The sequence below is a fragment of the Oncorhynchus masou genome, chromosome 1 (assembly GCF_036934945.1).
Source record: "Oncorhynchus masou masou isolate Uvic2021 chromosome 1, UVic_Omas_1.1, whole genome shotgun sequence".
In the NCBI taxonomy this organism is placed as follows: Eukaryota; Metazoa; Chordata; class Actinopteri; order Salmoniformes; family Salmonidae; genus Oncorhynchus; species Oncorhynchus masou.
Window position 1 is genome coordinate 7,090,796 of NC_088212.1, and position 19,647 is coordinate 7,110,442.

The window sequence follows — 19,647 nt, forward strand, 5'->3', positions numbered from 1 at the left end:
TTAGTAGGTGCAGTATGTATTAGTATTATTACTAGTATTATTGATAGCATTATTACTATTAGTATTGTTAATATTATTAGTAGTAGTATTATTAGTAGGTGCAGTATGTATTAGTATTATTATTAGTAGGTGCAGTATGTATTAGTAGTATTATTAGTAGGTGCAGTATGTATTAGCATTATTATTAGTAGGTGCAGTATGTATTAGTATTATTATTAGTATTATTACTAGTATTATTAATAGTATTATTACTATTAGTATTGTTAATACTATTAGTAGGTGCAGTATGTATTAGTATTATTATTAGTATTATTATTAGTATTATTAGTAGTATTATTACTATTAGTAGTGTTAATATTAGTATTGCTAATATTATTAGTAGTAGTATTATTAGCAGGTGCAGTATGTATTCGTATTATTAGTAGTATTATTAGTAGTATTATTACTATTAGTAGTGTTAATATTAGTATTGCTAATATTATTAGTAGTAGTATTATTAGCAGGTGCAGTATGTATTCGTATTATTATTAACATTATTAGTAGTATTATTATTAGTATTATTAATAGCATTATTACTATTAGTATTGTTAATATTATTAGTAGTAGTATTATTAGTAGTTGCAGTATGTATTAGTATTATTACTAGTTTTATTACTAGTATTATTGATAGCATTATTACTATTAGTATTGTTAATATGATTAGTAGTAGTATTATTAGTAGGTGCAGTATGTATTAGTATTATTACTAGTATTATTGATAGCATTATTACTATTAGTATTGTTAATATTATTATTAGTAGTATTATTAGTAGGTGCAGTATGTATTAGTATTATTACTAGTATTATTAATAGCAGTATTACTATTGGTATTGTTAATATTATTAGTAGTAGTATTATTAGTAGTTGCAGTATGTATTAGTATTATTATTAGTATTATTAGTAGTATTATTATTAGTATTATTACTAGTATTATTACTATTAGTATTGTTAATATTATTAGTAGTAGTATTATTAGTAGTTGCAGTATGTATTAGTATTATTACTAGTTTTATTACTAGTATTATTGATAGCATTATTACTATTAGTATTGTTAATATGATTAGTAGTTGTATTATTAGTAGGTGCAGTATGTATTAGTATTATTACTAGTATTATTGATAGCATTATTACTATTAGTATTGTTAATATTATTAGTAGTAGTATTATTAGTAGGTGCAGTATGTATTAGTATTATTACTAGTATTATTAATAGCAGTATTACTATTGGTATTGTTAATATTATTAGTAGTAGTATTATTAGTAGGTGCAGTATGTATTAGTATTATTACTAGTATTATTACTAGTATTAGTATTATTATTGATATTATTATTAGTATTGTTATTAGTATTATTATTAGTATTGATAATATTATTATTATTTATAGTATTATTGCTATTGTTATTGATAGTATTATTTATAATTATTAACAGTATTATTATTATTATTATTAATATTAATATTATTGTTAATATTCATTCTTTTTTATTGTTGATAGTATTGTGTAATATTATTATTAATTAGATTATTATTGTTAATAGTATTATTTATTCATTTTATTATTAGTATTATTATTGATAGTATTATGTATTATAATAACAGTATTATGTATTCATATTAATAGGATTATTATTGTAAATAGTATTATTTATTATTGTAAATAGTATTATTTATTATTTTTAATAGTATTATTTATTATTGTAAATAGTATTATTTATTAATGTAAATAGTATTATTTATTATTGTTAATAGTATTATTTATTATTGTAAATAGTATTATTTATTATTGTAAATAGTATTATTTATTATTGTTAATAGTATTATTTATTATTGTAAATAGTAGTATTTATTATTGTTAATAGTATTACGTACAACTAGTCTACAATTGAATTTAGATTTTTTTTAAATATTTTTAGAGTTATCGACTGTAATAATAATAATAATAATAATAATAATAATAATGATATTATGAGTCTTCTCGGAATATTTAGAATTATACTAGGTCTATTGTAAATAATATATATTATTGTTGTTAATATTATTATTATTATTGTTATTGTGTACTTATCATCCTGACACAGTCTCCTCACTGGTCAGGCAGAAGAAAGGAGCCTTGTCGTGGTTCATTAATGAGTTGCGACAGTATGTGGTTACAGTGTGTACAGTGTGTATGTGTGTACAGTGTGTATGTGTGTACAGTGTGTATGTGTGTACAGTGTGTGTACAGTGTGTACAGTGTGTGTACAGTGTGTACAGTGTGTATGTGTGTACAGTGTGTGTACAGTGTGTACAGTGTGTATGTGTGTACAGTGTGTATGTGTGTACAGTGTGTGTACAGTGTGTACAGTGTGTGTACAGTGTGTATGTGGTTACAGTGTGTACAGTGTGTATGTGTGTACAGTGTGTGTGTACAGTGTGTGTACAGTGTGTGTACAGTGTGTGTACAGTGTGTATGTGGTTACAGTGTGTATGTGTGTACAGTGTGTATGTGTGTACAGTGTGTATGTGTGTACAGTGTGTATGTGTGTGTAAATGTGTTGTCACTGTCCCCTCCGGTCAGGTCGAATAAAGAAGGAGCGAGCTGCCCTGTCCAGGATCTCAGACGAGTCCTTAGAACAGATCCCTGAGGAGGAAGAGGAGGAGCTTCCCGTGTTCAAGGAGCTACCGGGCGCCAAGGGGACAGACGACGCCGTGCTGCCGTTAACGGGTGGTACAGGAGGAGAGTCACGGAGAGGAGAATCCACCGGAGAGCTCAACAGCCTGGCCAACGGAGGCACTGCCCTGCCCAAAGGACGTGTCTATGGTCAGTCCCATGATAAATGGTAATCTACAGGTAACTGCCAGAATAAAGGAAACACCAACATAAAGGTTCTTAATTGGGCCACCACGAGCAGCCAGAACAGCTTTAATATGCTTAGGAATAGCTTCTACAAGTGTCTGGAACTCTATTGGAGGGATGTGACACCATTCTTCCATAAGCCATTCCGTAATTTGGTGTTTTGTTGATAGTGGTGGAAAACACTGTCTCAGGCGCAGCTCCAGAATCTCCATAAGTGTTCAGTTGAGTTGAGATCTGGTGACTGACAGACCCTTTAAACCCCCTATGCTCATTTGAGACCCCTCTTTTCCAAGTCACTGAGATCTCTTCTAGCCATAATTGCCAAAACAATCGGCAACTGGGCATTTTTATACATGACCCTAAGCATGATGGGATGTTTTAATTGGTTAATTAACGCCGGAACCACACCTGTGTGAAAGCACCTGCTTTCAAAATACTTCGTATCCCTCATTTACTGAAGTGTTTCCTTTATTCTGGCAGTTACCTGTACATATGTTACTTCTATGTGTTATATGCCCATATATGGTTATATATGTATCAACACATACTGTAATTACATAAAAGTACATACAGTGAGGTTTGAAATGATTGACACCCTCGATAAAGACGAGTAAAAATGGAATATATAAAATAAATAATTCAAGATGTTGGAACATTGCTGCTATAACAGCCTCCTCTCTTCTGGGAAGGCTTTCCACTAGATGTTGGAACATTGCTGCTATAACAGCCTCCACTCTTCTGGGAAGGCTTTCTTCTAGATGTTGGAACATTGCTGCTATAACAGCCTCCACTCTTCTGGGAAGGCTTTCCACTAGATGTTGGAACATTGCTGCTATAACAGCCTCCACTCTTCTGGGAAGGCTTTCCACTAGAGGTTGGAACATTGCTGTTTTAACAGCCTCCACTCTTCTGGGAAGGCTTTCCTCTAGATGTTGGAACATTGCTGCTATAACAGCCTCCACTCTTCTGGGAAGGCTTTCCACTAGATGTTGGAATATTGCTGCCATAACAGCCTCCACTCTTCTGGGAAGGCTTTCCACTAGATGCTGGAACATTGCTGCTATAACAGCCTCCACTCTTCTGGGAAGGCTTTCCACTAGATGTTGGAACATTTCTGCTATAACAGCCTCCACTCTTCTGGGAAGGCTTTCCACTAGATGTTAGAACATTGCTGCTATAACAGCCTCCACTCTTCTGGGAAGGCTTTCCTCTAGATGTTGGAACATTGCTGCTATAACAGCCTCCACTCTTCTGGGAAGGCTTTCCACTAGATGTTAGAACATTGCTGTTATAACAGCCTCCACTCTTCTGGGAAGGCTTTCCTCTAGATGTTGGAACATTGCTGTGGGGACTTGCTTCCACTCAGGCACAAGAGCATTAGTGAGGTCGGGAACACTGATGTTGGGCGATTAGTCCTGGCTCGCAGTCGGTGTTCCAATTCATCCGAAAGGTGTTCAATGGGGTCGAGGTCAGGGCTCTGTGCAGGCCAGTATGCGTTTGTACTTGCCTGTCAAATCTTTACAGCTCTGAAGTTCGCAAGCAATGTTATTCAATTCAAAGTGGTGGCTAGATATTTCAACTCTGTATATGGCAAACATTAATTTCTCATTGAAGACGTTTTTAAGGCTGCTTTGAGCCACAGCTCGTTCTAGCTATGTTAACAGTCTAATCGCATCACATTATTGCGTTGGCGAGACGGTATGGTATCGAGAATCCTCATCACCAAGTGAAGAATCTTGTTGTCGTTTAACGTGAAGGATTATGAAAGTCGTGTAGTGTGTTTCCCTCTGGGAAATTAGATTAAATTAGGAGATTAGACGGTATGGGAAAGGAGATTAGCTAGCTACTCTACCTTCACAACCAAGAGGATACACAGAGGAACCGTTTAGGTAAGTTTCCTTTTTTGTCTTGTAATTTCACATTCAGAAGGTGCATTGAAACAATTGCCCTAGCATGATTCTATCATTTCTAGCACAACCATCTAGCTAGCTAGCAAGCTATATAAATGATGAACTGAAATGATCTGCTCTTGAGGGGATCGCTATGGTAGCTAGCTATGGCTATTCTCAAGAACTCAAAAGTGCATTCAAGTGGCTTGGAAATACAATGGTATTGCAAGAGGAGTAGAAAGAAAACCTTTTGTCATCATTTTGATGTAGCCAGCTTGACATTAGATGCAGTACAACGTTAGCTAGCTAGCTAAGATTGAGGGTAGACCACCAAATGTTTAGCTAGGTAACGTCAACATTAGTATTGCTATCTATTGTTGATTAACTTTGCTAGCTAATGACAACATTGCAATCCATTTGATGACATGATGGCGGCAAAGTTGTTTCCTACCAAACATTTGCCTATTTTAGCAATGTCATTATATATTTTCATTCCACTATAGTGTTGTTTAGACAAAAACAGTCTTAGCCTCCATCTATCACATCTTTTGGGCGCTACTGTGTCGCCGCTGGCAGAGGGTGGCTTGAGAACGTTCCTAATGATGGCATGACGCGACCCAGTGACGGAGGTGCAACTTATAAATAGCAACATTTGTTTCGCATTTTGTCTATTTTGCCCAGCTCTGTCTGTGTGGGTGTCTGTCTGTCTGTCTGCCTGCCTGCCTGCCTGCCTGCCCTGTCTGTCTGTCTGCCAGCTTGCCTGTCTGTCTCGCTGTTTGTATGCGTCTGCCAGCTTGTCTGTCTGTCTGCCTGTCTCCCTGTTTGTCTGCATCTGTATGTCTGTCAGTCTGCCAGCTTTGTCAGCCTGCCAGTGTCTGTCTGTCTGCCAGCTTGTCTGTCTCCCTGCTTGTCTGCGTTTGTATGTCTGTCTGTCTATCTGCCAGCTTGTCTGTCTGCCTGCCTGTCTGTCTGCCTGCCTGTCTGCCAGCTTGTCTGTCTCCCAGCTTGTCTGTCTGCCTGCTTGTCTGTCTGCCAGCTTGTCTGTCTGCCACCTTGTCTGTCTGCCTGTCTCCCTGTTTGTCTGTCTTGGCCTTCCAGATGTGGCTGGAGGAGTTTCGGTGGCCACTGGAGGTCAACTTTAATACTGGATCACATGTAGGAGGAGCTTATCATCATGACGTTAATCTATAATAGCTAATAACAACTATCCTATATTAGGTACTACTACAGTGCTAGCTAGCTAGCTCGTACATGCACATATGGATTTACAATGCTAATCATATTTCATTAATATACAGGGTCCACTTTCACCCAAGGGAACAATCCAGACTAAGAATTTGCAAAAGGTAAGATCATAATGAATACTAGAATTATATGGACAGAGTGGACCTGATCCTAGATCAGCATTCCTACTCTGATGGTGAATTGTCTCTCTCCCTCATCCTGTCTATACCTTCAGATTGACCCTCTTGTCCATGATTAGTAGATGTGGTTGAGTGGCCATACAGATCTGGGCTTAGCCTAGCGACAGCATCTCTTCTCAACTATTGGCCAGGATTTATTTGTTTATTTATTTGACAATTTATTCTTAACTGACTTGCCTAGTAAAAATTTAAAAATGCAATCACCATGAGCGATGCTTTATTCTACATTCAACACTTCTATTGTAGGAGAGGTGAGCACCTATCAGATCCTCCTGCTGTTCTTCACCCCTCGGTCTGCTGACCCCCCCACCCCCCTGAGGCCCGGGAAGAAGTCCGCCAGCAGATTTCGGAGCCAAGTTCATCGCCATGCAACGCTCTACTGACCGAGGTAGACAATGCTTTGAGTAGCAACTGACTGACAAGTAGTCAGAGACACACACATTTGACTTGACCTTATATTGACATCACACTACATACAGATACGCTCCCTTTCCTTCCCATTCATCTCCCCCTGTCTACACCCTCTGTGTCACGTGGTCTCCTATCTCCTTCATAGTGGCCTCAGCTGGACGGCACCGCATAACCTCTTGGTCGAGCCAGACGAATCAAGAGCTTCAGCCCGGGCCCGGCTTTGGTTTCCAGGTGGGTTACAGTTTACAATCTCCTTTTGCTTCCATCCACCTCATATATATATCTACTACGGGCTTCACATTCTTCTGAAGGAGCTGATATTACATTCTAAATTAAATGTTCGTCATGGTTACAATAGTGAATGATTCCAAACCTACAGGGAACAGTACCAGAGACTGTAAGGGGGATGTTGCCTGGTTAGAAGTTTAAACCAGTTATTTTTTTAATATATATATATATAAAACTAAATAGATTAATTGAAAAGGCACACTGTTAGGATGGTATTAGATGAACCCTAAACTAATAAACTATAAAAAAAAAAATATATATATATATATATATTTTTAATAGTTTATTAGTTTAGGGTTCATCTAATACCATCCTAACAGTGTGCCTTTTCATTTAATCTATTTAGTTTTCCCGACCCTTAGGAGACTATGAGAAGGGAGTGGGTCACCTGACCAACACCACTGCTGTGATTGGTTCACCTCCAGCAGATCCTTTCAGGTGCTCCAATTGACCTGTCTTTTAGATCCTGCTGAAATGGTCCACTGTCAGCCAGGTGACGAAGTCCAGAGAGGTTCTTGAGACACCGCATCTCAGTGCTAGAGGTGTCACTACAGGCCCTGGTTCAATTACCGGGCTGTATGACAACGGGCTGTGATCCGGAGTCCAATAGGGCGGCACACAATTGGCCCAGCGTCATCCGGGTTAAGAAAGAGTTTGACCTGGGGGGGGGTGGGGGGGGGGGGTAGGCCTTCATTGTAAAATAAAAATAAAAATCTGTTTTTAACTGACTTGCCTAAATTAAATAAAGGTTCAATAAAAAAATTCTCCCATGGAAAGGAAAGGCTGTTGTGACACCAACATATCTGACATTTTAAGGTGAAATTATGAGTTTATTAAAATGGCAGCTATGGACAAGACTTTTTAAGGCAAGCCATGTTTCCCTGTCCATCCAGAATCTTTAATACAGTCTGGGGGGGCGCTATTATATACAGTCTAAGTTAGGATCTTCATCCTCATCTTGAGGGGGGGCTATTATACAGTTTAGCTCAGTTCTGACACGCCCCCAACATACAGCATATGCCACTGTTTCATCATGACGATGTATATCCTAAATGATGTGCTTCTATGTCCCTTCTAGAAACCACAAACCTTCCTTCCTACCATAACTGTCCTGCAGGACTCGACTCCCAGTTACTGAGATTCCACTCCAACCAACAGTGTTTCGTTGTCTGAACATTTTAACCTCTTACACTTATGGTGGCGCTATTTCATTTTTGGAAGAAAAACGTTCCCGTTTTAAACAAGATATTTTGTCACAAAAAGATGCTCGACTATGCATATAATTGCTACTGTTCGAAAGAAAACACTCTGACGTGTCCAGAAATACAAATATCTTCTCTGTGCGTGCCCTTTAACGTGAGCTTCAGGCAAAACCAAGATGACTTGGCATCCAGGAAATGACAAGGATTTTTGAGGCTCTGTCTTTCATGATCTCCTTATATGGCTGTGAACGCAAGAGGAATGAGTCTGCCCTTTCTGTCGTTTCCCCAAGGTGTCTGCAGCATTGTGACGTATTTGTAGGCAGATCGTTGGAAGATTGACCATAAGAGACCACATTTACCACGTGTCCGCCCGGTGTCCTGCGCAAAAGTCACCTGCCAGTATTTTTCCATGGGGCACAGAGAGAGAAGCAAGCTTCCACGAACTGCATGTCAATGAAGAGATATGTGAAAAAACACCTTGAGGATTGATTCCAAACAACGTTTGCCATGTTTCGGTCGATATTATGTAGTTAATCCGGAAAAAGTTTCACGTTGTAGGTGACTGCATTTTCGGTTCGTTTCGGTAGCCAGGCGCAATGTAGAAAACGGAACGATTTCTCCTACACACAGACGCTTTCAGGAAACACTGCGCATTTGGTATGTGGCTGGGAGTCTCCTCATTGAAAACATCAGAAGCTCTTCAAAGGTAAATGATTTTATTTATTTGGTTATCTGGCTTTTGTGAAAATGTTGCGTGCTACATGCTACACAAAATGCTATGCTAGCTTTGCATACTCTTACACAAATTAGTCAATTTCTATGGTTCAAAAGCATATTTTGAAAATCTGAGATGACAGTGTTGTTAAGAAAAGGCTAAGCTTGAGAGCAAACGCATTATTTTAATTTTATTTGCGATTTTCAGAAATCGTTAACGTTGCGTTATGCTAATGAGCCTGAGGCTTAGTCACAATCCCGGATCCGGGATGGGGAGTTTCAAGAGGTTAACCACCGTCCGTCCTACCATGATATGAGCATCTTACTTAAACTACTGTTTCTCTCTCTTTCTCAGTTCACTCCGTCTACCTCTGTATAACCTGCAGTCCACCCTGGGTTCTGGGGGGGTCGTGCACCTTTGTTAGGGCAGTGCAGCGAACAGGAGGCTTCTCCGAGGGGCTTGGCTCCAAGAAACGAGCGCCGGTTCCAAACTGCAAACGTCAGAGCTGTGGAGCTCTCGTTGCTATCGGTGCTATCGTTGCTATCGGTGCTATCGTTGCTGTCGTTGTTAACGTTGCTGTCGTTGATGTCGTTGCTATCGTTGCTGTCGTTGCTGTCGTTGCTATCCTTGCTGTCGTTGCTGTCATTGCTATCCTTGCTGTCGTTGCTATCGTTGCTATCCTTGTTGTCGTTGCTGTCGTTGCTATCGTTGCTATTGTTGCTGTCGTTGTTGTCGTTGCTATCGTTGCTGCAGATTACTGTTCTATTTGAGAAGGGTGTTTGTTCCTCCCTCACCAATTTTGCCCACGTCACGTCACAGGCTATAGACCCGGTGCACCGCGCTTCAGGTTTAATAGAATTCACTGATTTGTGTTTGTTGCTAGGGCAACAAGCGGACGTCCCAACTCCTCCCTACGCGTAAACCCGGAACTCCGGGATGCTATGGGAAGCAACCCGTCTGTCTAGAGACGACTACCACTCGGATATTATTACTTCCTGACTGTTAGTACTGGCTAACAAACTGAAAAAGTGCCTGTGGTTTTAATCTTGTAATTTAAAAGAGAAATTTGTAATAAAATTATATATATTTTTGATCATGTGTTGTCTGGTCTATTGTAATGCTCAGAACTCATGATCCAACTCAATAGGTAGGAGCCTGTCACGAACATGCCTTCCTATGGTTGAAGTGTTCACCCCTCAGTAAACAGGAACTGCTATTTTAGGTAACTCTATAGGCCGCAGGTGTTACATAATCACATGGACAATAATGTATTCTGTAAATATATTTAAATGAACGTGCTCTTCATTGAAGTTCTGTCAATCTTATGTTGGATGTTGGATACCATATTTATGAAAACCTAGTTGCACACTTCTTAAATTGTAACACCAGCGCATTTTTAGGGTAAGAATGTTTGGGTAAGAATATTAGGGTAAGAAAGTTGGGGTAAGACTGTTGGGGTAAGAATGTTAGGGTAAGCATGTTAGGGTAAGAATGTTAGGGCAAGCATGTTGGGGTAAGAATGTTAGGGTAAGCATGTTAGGGTAAGAAAGTTGGGGTAAGAATGTTGGGGTAAGAATGTTAGGGTAAGCATGTTAGGGTAAGAATGTTAGGGTAAGCATGTTAGGGTAAGAATGTTAGGGTAAGAATGTTAGGGTAAGAATGTTAGGGTAAGAATGTTAGGGTAAGAATGGGTAAGAATGTTAGGGTAAGAATGGGTAAGAATGTTAGGGTAAGAATGTTAGGGTAAGCATGTTAGGGTAAGAATGTTAGGGTAAGCATGTTAGGGTAAGAATGTTAGGGTAAGCATGTTAGGGTAAGAATGTTAGGGTAAGCATGTTAGGGTAAGAATGTTAGGGTAAGCATGTTAGGGTAAGAATGTTAGGGTAAGCATGTTAGGGTAAGAATGTTAGGGTAAGAATGTTAGGGTAAGAATGTTAGGGTAAGAATGTTAGGGTAAGAATGTTAGGGTAAGAATGGGTAAGAATGTTAGGGTAAGAATGGGTAAGAATGTTAGGGTAAGCATGTTAGGGTAAGAATGTTTGGGTAAGAATGTTTGGGTAAGAATGATTGGGTAAGAATGATTGGGTAAGAATGTTAGGGTAAAAATGTTTGGGTAAGAATGTTTGGGTAAGAATGTTTGGGTAAGAATGTTTGGGTAAGAATGTTTGGGTAAGAATGTTTGGGTAAGAATGTTTGGGTAAGAATGATTGGGTAAGAATGTTAGGGTAAAAATGTTTGGGTAAGAATGTTTGGGTAAGAATGTTTGGGTAAGAATGTTTGGGTAAGAATGTTTGGGTAAGAATGATTGGGTAAGAATGTTAGGGTAAAAATGTTCGGGTAAAAAAATTTAGGGTAAGAATGACTGTAACCTTTAGGACAATTCATGCTTTCAAATTGGGCAATTTTTATATGACCCCCTTACAAACAGGCCCATTTTTAACACAGTCTTGCCTGTGTACAACTTTTATACCTCCCGTGTGCATTCCCGGAATGTAACGGTTTTCTTTACTTGAAGGAGAGGCGGACCAAAACTCAGCGTGGTGGTTATTCATGTTTAATATATAAAGACACTATACATGAATAAACTAAAAAAACAAGAAATGTGAAAAAACCAAAACAGTCCAATCTGGTGCAAACACAGAGACAGGAACAATCACCCACCAACACACAGTGAAACCCAGGCTACCTAAGTATGATTCTCAATCAAGGACAACTAATGACACCTGCCTCTGATTGAGAACCATACGAGGCCGAAACATAGAAATACCCAAATCATAGAAAAACAAACATAGACAGTGACACGGAATGAGTGGTCGTAGTAATGTGCAGATGTCATTGGTCTATTTTAATAAATCCATTGAGCATTTAAAGTGCATTCAGAAAGTATTCCGACCCCTTGACTTTTTCCCACATTTTGTTACGTTACAGCCTTCAATAGATTTTTTTTCTTCTCATCAATCTACACACAATACCCCATAACGACAAAGCTAAAACAGGTTTTTATACATTTTTGCAAATGAATTAAAAAGAAAGGAAAACCTTATTTACACAGGTATTCAGACCCTTTTCTATGAGACTCGAAATTGAGCTCAGGTACATCCTGTTTCCATTGATCATCCTTGAGATGTTTCTACAACTTGATTGGAGTCCACCTGTAGTACATTTTATTGATAGGACATGATTTGGAAAGGCACACACCTGTCTATATAAGGTCCCACAGTTGGCAGAGCATGTCAGAGCAAAAACCAAGTAATGAGGTCGAAGATATTGTCCGTAGAGCTTCGAGACAGGATTGTGTCGAGGCACAGATCTGAGGAAGGCTACCAAAACATTTCTGCAGCATTGAAGGTCCCTAAGCACACAGTGGCCTCCATCATTCTTAAATGGAAGAAGTTTGAAGACTTCCTAGAGCTGGCTGCCCGGCCAAACTTAGCAATCGGAGGAGAAGGTCCTTGGTCAGGGAGGTGATCAAGAACCTGATGGACAATCTGACAGAGCTCCAGAGTTTCTCTGTGGAGATGGGAGAACCATCTCTGCAACACTCCACCAATCAGGCCTTTATGGTAGAGTGGCCAGATGGAAGACACTTTTCAGGAAAAGGCACATGACAGCCCGCTTGGAGTTTGCCAAAAGGCACCTAAAGACTCTCAGACTATGAGAAACAAGATTCTCGGGTCTGATAAAACAAAGATTAAACTCTTTAGCCTGAATACCAAGCGTCACGTCTGGAGGAAACCTGGCACCATCCCTATGGTGATCCATGGTGGTGGCAGCATCATGCTGCGGGGATGTTTTTCAGCGGCAGGGACTGGAAGACTAGTCAGGATCAAGGAAAAGATGAACGGAGCAAAGTACAGAGAGATCCTTGATGAAAACATTCTCCAGAGTACTCAGGACCTCAGACTGGGACGAAGGTTCACCTTCCAACAGGACAACGACCCTAAGTGGGACTGGGGCGAGGCACAACCTTTTCGCGTTGACAGTTGCAAGAAAATAACTTGAATGTAGGATTTCCCCCCCGTTGTGAAGTAAGATGTATCTTTTTTCAAACAACATCTATTGCAAATAGTGTAAACAGTAGCGCACTGGAGGGGCAGAGCAAGCAGGTGGTTTCCATTAGTCACAAAGTCAAAATTATCTATATAGTAAAAATTCATAAACAAAAAAACTTACACACCTGTTAATTGAAATACATTCCAGGTGACTACCTCATGAAGTTGGTTGAGAGAATGCCAAGAGTGTGCAAAGCTATCATGAAGGCAAAGCGTGGCGACTTTGAAGAATCTAAAATGTATATGTTGATTTGTGGAACACTTTTTGGGTTGCTACATGATTCCATATGTGTTATTTCATAGTTGTGATGTCTTCACTATTATTCTACAACGTACAAAATAAAAAAAATAAAACATTGAAAAAGTAGGTGTGTCCAAACTTTTGACTGGTATCGTATGTGGCCATAAATGATTTTTCTGTATGGGGTTGGCCTGGGAAGCCCTAAGGTCGCAGACAACACTGCTCATCACGCAAGGAGTTCACTGTAGAACCACCTTTACTAAACCTTTATTTTATAGTGTAGTATTGTATTTAGTATATTATAGTATTTCTTATAGTATAGTATTTCTTATGTCCTTAGTTCTGTATAGCTCTCCCCCTCTCCAGAGCAGACCCACGCCATGCATATACACTGAGTATACCAAACATTAAGAACACCTTCCTAATATGGAGTTGCACCCCTCCCTTTTCCCCTCAGAACTGCCTCAATTCCCCTCAGAACTTTTCCCCTCAGAACTGCCTCAATTCGTCATGCCATGGACTCTACAAGGTGTCAAAAGCGTTCCACAGGGATGCTGGCCCATGTGGACTCCAATGCTTCAAGTTGTGTGGATGTCCTTTGGGTGGTGGACCACTCGAGATACACACGGGAAACTGTTGAGTGTGAAAAACCCAGCAGTGTTGCAGTTCTTGACACAATCCGGTGTGCCTGGCACCTACTACCATACCCTGTTCAAAGGCACCTACTACCATGCCCTGTTCAAAGGCACCTACTACCATACCCTGTTCAAAGGCACCTACTACCATACCCTGTTCAAAGGCACCTACTACCATACCCTGTTCAAAGGCACCTACTACCATGCCCTGTTCAAAGGCACCTACTACCATACCCTGTTCAAAGGCACCTACTACCATACCCTGTTCAAAGGCACCTACTACCATACCCTGTTCAAAGGCACCTACTACCATACCCTGTTCAAAGGCACCTACTACCATACCCTGTTCAAAGGCACCTACTACCATGCCCTGTTCAAAGGCACCTACTACCATACCCTGTTCAAAGGCACCTACTACCACACCCCTGTTCAAAGGCACCTACTACCACACCCTGTTCAAAGGCACCTACTACCATACCCTGTTCAAAGGCACCTACTACCATACCCTGTTCAAAGGCACCTACTACCATACCCTGTTCAAAGGCACCTACTACCATACCCTGTTCAAAGGCACCTACTACCATACCCTGTTCAAAGGCACCTACTACCATACCCTGTTCAAAGACACCAACTACTATACCTTGTTCAAAGGCACCTACTACCATACCCTGTTCAAAGGCACCTACTACCATACCCTGTTCAAAGGCACCTACCACCATACCCTGTTCAAAGGCACCTACCACCATACCCTGTTCAAAGACACCTACTACCATACCCTGTTCAAAGGCACCTACTACCATACCCTGTTCAAAGACACCTACTACCATACCCTGTTCAAAGGCACCTACTACCATACCCTGTTCAAAGGCACCTCCTACCATACCCTGTTCAAAGGCACCTACTACCATACCCTGTTCAAAGGCACCTACTACCATACCCTGTTCAAAGGCACCTACTACCATACCCTGTTCAAAGGCACCTACCACCATACCCTGTTCAAAGACACCAACTACTATACCTTGTTCAAAGGCACCTACTACCATACCCCGTTCAAAGGCACCTCCTACCATGCCCTGTTCAAAGGCACCTACTACCATACCCTGTTCAAAGGCACATACCACCATACCCTGTTCAAAGGCACCTACCACCATACCCTGTTCAAAGACACCTACTACCATACCCTGTTCAAAGGCACCTACTACCATACCCTGTTCAAAGACACCTACTACCATACCCTGTTCAAAGGCACCTACTACCATACCCTGTTCAAAGGCACCTCCTACCATACCCTGTTCAAAGACACCTACTACCATACCCTGTTCAAAGGCACCTACTACCATACCCTGTTCAAAGACACCTACTACCATACCCTGTTCAAAGTCACATCCTACCATACCCCGTTCAAAGGCACCTCCTACCATACCCCGTTCAAAGGCTCTTACATCTTTAGCACTTCACCCTCTCTCTGAATGGCACACGTACACAATCCATGTCTCAATTGTCTCGGGGCTTAAAAATCCTTCTGTTCCTCTGCTCCTGTTCATCTGATTGATGGTGTTCTGATTAATGCTGTGGGTTGTGAGATGTGGTCACATGACTGACTAAGGCATGTCTAACCCGTCTCCTCTCCTTCATCTACACTGATTGAAGTGGATTTAACATCAATAAGGGATCATAGCTTTCACCTGGTCAGTCTGTCATGGAAAGAGCAGGTATTCATAATGTTTTGTACACTCAGTTAATATGATAATATTTTAATATTAGTATAGTATTTCTGTGTAATATATAATATAAGTGTTGTATTGCTTACCCCTCTCCTCAGGACGAACCCACTCCATGACCAACGGTACTCTGTCCATGTCCAAGTCCCCACTGTCCAACGGCAGCTTCACCTTCGGCGGGGAACACATCCGCAGCGACGGCCAGGTGTACCACACGGTTCACAAGGATTCTGGTCTCTACAAAGACCTGCTCCACAAGATTCACCTGGGACGACTGGAGGACGACAACTCCGCCCCCACGCCAGACAACAACTACCGCCTGCTGCGTCGCAACAACAGTTACACCTGCTACACGGCCGCCATCTGTGGCATGCCGGTCCAGCCACTGCTCCGGTCCGAGTCCCGCGAGGCCCGAGAGGCCCGAGAGGACAGTGAGAAGCTGGTGGGGGAGGGGGAGAGGTCGGGGAGTGTGTCCTACACCAAGAAGAGAGTTCGCTACGATAGTTACTCGTCGTACTGTAATGCCGTGGCGGAGGCCGAGATCGAGGCGGAGGAGGGTGGCGTGGAGATGAAGCTGGCGTCGGACCTGGGGGGCGAGGAGGCAGGGGCGCCGGGTGCTCCTGTCCCGCTGGATGACTCCGCAGAAGAGGATGAAGGGGATAAGGACAAACCGACCGTCTACCTGCTCTTCCACTTCCTGCAGATCCTCACTGCATGCTTCGGATCTTTTGCTCATGGAGGCAATGACGTCAGGTGACTAGGATTGCTAAATTCCTCAAACTTTCCCGAAAGTTCCCAGGTGTTCCAGAATTCCTTTTTTTTCTACAGAATTTTCAGTTTCCAGAATTTTCCAACCCGACAGCTGACTACAGGTCAACACAACACAATTACTGTTCAATGTGTTCACACAACTACTACCTGACACCAACTTCCCCTCTCAAACAGAAAGGACACTACCTGACACGACTTCCCCTCTCAAACAGAAAGGACACTACCTGACACCAACTTCCCCTCTCAAACAGAAAGGACACTACCTGACACGACTTCCCCTCCCAAACAGAAAGGACACTACCTGACACCAACTTCCCCTCTCAAACAGAAAGGACACTACCTGACACGACTTCCCTCTCAAACAGAAAGGACACTACCTGACACGACTTCCCCTCCCAAACAGAAGGACACTACCTGACACAACTTCCCCTCCCAAACAGAAAGGACACTACCTGACACGACTTCCCTCTCAAACAGAAAGGACACTACCTGACACGACTTCCCCTCTCAAACAGAAAGGAAACTACCTGACACGACTTCCCCTCCCAAACAGAAAGGACACTACCTGACACGACTTCCCCTCTCAAACAGAAAGGACACTACCTGACACGACTTCCCCTCCCAAACAGAAAGGACACTACCTGACACGACTTCCCTCTCAAACAGAAAGGACACTACCTGACACGACTTCCCCTCCCAAACAGAAAGGACACTACCTGACACGACTTCCCTCTCAAACAGAAAGGACACTACCTGACACGACTTCCCCTCCCAAACAGAAAGGACACTACCTGACACCAACTTCCCTCTCAAACAGAAAGGACACTACCTGACACGACTTCCCCTCCCAAACAGAAAGGACACTACCTGACACCAACTTCCCCTCTCAAACAGAAAGGACACTACCTGACACGACTTCCCTCTCAAACAGAAAGGACACTACCTGACACGACTTCCCTCTCAAACAGAAAGGACACTACCTGACACGACTTCCCCTCCCAAACAGAAGGACACTACCTGACACAACTTCCCCTCCCAAACAGAAAGGACACTACCTGACACGACTTCCCCTCTCAAACAGAAAGGACACTACCTGACACGACTTCCCCTCCCAAACAGAAAGGACACTACCTGTCACAACTTCCCCTCCCAAACAGAAAGGACACTACCTGACACGACTTCCCCTCTCAAACAGAAAGGACACTACCTGACACGACTTCCCCTCCCAAACAGAAAGGACACTACCTGACACCAACTTCCCCTCTCAAACAGAAAGGACACTACCTGACACGACTTCCCTCTCAAACAGAAAGGACACTACCTGACACGACTTCCCTCTCAAACAGAAAGGACACTACCTGACACGACTTCCCTCCCAAACAGAAAGGACACTACCTGACACGACTTCCCTCCCAAACAGAAAGGACACTACCTGACACAACTTCCCCTCTCAAACAGAAAGGACACTACCTGACACGACTTCCCTCTCAAACAGAAAGGACACTACCTGACACGACTTCCCCTCTCAAACAGAAAGGACACTACCTGACACGACTTCGCTCTCAAACAGAAAGGACACTACCTGACACGACTTCCCCTCTCAAACAGAAAGGACACTACCTGACACGACTTCCCTCTCAAACAGAAAGGACACTACCTGACACCAACTTCCCCTCTCAAACAGAAAGGACACTACCTGACACGACTTCCCTCTCAAACAGAAAGGACACTACCTGACACGACTTCCTCTCAAACAGAAAGGACACTACCTGACACGACTTCCCCTCCCAAACAGAAAGGACACTACCTGACACGACTTCCCCTCTCAAACAGAAAGGACACTACCTGACACGACTTCCCTCTCAAACAGAAAGGACACTACCTGACACGACTTCCCCTCCCAAACAGAAAGGAACCTACCTGACACTGACTTCCCGCTGCAAACTGCCATATCATGTTATCCACAAAACTATACGTTCTAATGAGTTATTCATGAATCTGTCATTCTATATCCTCTACCCCCCCCCCCTCTGGCAGTAACGCCATCGGCCCGTTGGTGGCGCTGTGGATGATCTATGAACAAGGCGGGGTGATGCAGGACGCCGCCACCCCCATCTGGTTGCTGTTCTACGGGGGCGTTGGAATCTGTTGCGGCCTCTGGGTTTGGGGGCGCCGGGTGATCCAAACCATGGGCAAGGATCTCACCCCCATCACCCCCTCCAGGTGAGAGAAGGGACGGGGGGGGGGGGGGGGTAGCTGGCTGGCTGGCTGGCTGGCTGGGTAGCTGGCTGGCTGCCTGGCTGGGTGGGTAGCTGGCGCTGGCTGGCTGGCTGGCTGGCTGGCTGGGTGGGTGGCTGGGTAGCTGGCTGGCTGGCTGGCTGGCTGGCTGGCTGGGTAGCTGGCTGGGTGGGTGGGTAGCTGGCTGGCTGGCTGGGTGGGTGGGTGGGTGGCTGGCTGGCTGGGTAGCTGGCTGGCTGGGTGGGTGGGTGGGTAGCTAGCTGGCTGGCTGGCTGGCTGGGTGGGTGGGTGGGTGGCTGGCTGGCTGGGTGGGTGAGTGAGTGGGTAGGTGGAAGGATGACATGCATTTGAATACATGCACACAGCATTCAAATACAGTTCAACACAACTACCAATTACATCACAGAACAATCTTGTCAAATATAAGAAACAGCTTCTAACCCAGTTGTCAAATACACTCACTCATACACCGAATCATGTACTCACTCCTAGCCTGATTCATATACTCACTCATACACTGAATCGTATAGTCACTCATACACTGAATCATGTACTCACTCCTAGACTGATTCATATCCTCACTTAAACATAGATTCATATACTCATTCATACACTGATTCATATACTCATTCATACACTGAATCATACAGTCACTCATACACTGAATCATATCCTCATTCATACACTGATTCATATAGTCACTCATACACTGAATCATATAGTCACTCATACACTGAATCATATACTCACTCCTAGACTGATTCATATACTCACTCATACACTGAATCATATAGTCACTCATACACTGAATCATGTACTCACTCCTAGACTGATTTATATCCTCACTTAAACATAGATTCATATACTCATTCATACACTGATTCATATACTCACTCATACACTGAATCATATAGTCACTCATACACTGAATCATATAGTCACTCATACACTGAATCATGTACTCACTCCTAGACTGATTCAGATAGTCACTCATACACTGATCATATCCTCATTCATACACTGATTCATAAACTCATTCATACACTGATTCATATTCTCACTCATAAACTGATTCATATAGTCACTCATACACTGAATCATATAGTCACTGATAGACTGATTCATATAGTCACTCATACACTGAATCATATAGTCACTCATAGACTGAATCATATAGTCACTCA

The 19,647-nt window shown here is 42.1% G+C and overlaps 1 long non-coding RNA gene and 1 pseudogene across 1 annotated transcript; both read left to right on the forward strand.

Moving 5' to 3' along the window:
• The window catches only part of LOC135506075 (sodium-dependent phosphate transporter 2-like), a 41,289-nt pseudogene that overhangs the window by 2,226 nt on the left and 19,416 nt on the right, over positions 1-19,647 (forward strand).
• Positions 6,492-8,325, forward strand: LOC135511173 (uncharacterized). Its single transcript, XR_010451221.1, has 3 exons — positions 6,492-6,577; positions 6,746-6,831; positions 7,967-8,325. It is a non-coding gene; the product is annotated as an uncharacterized LOC135511173 (long non-coding RNA).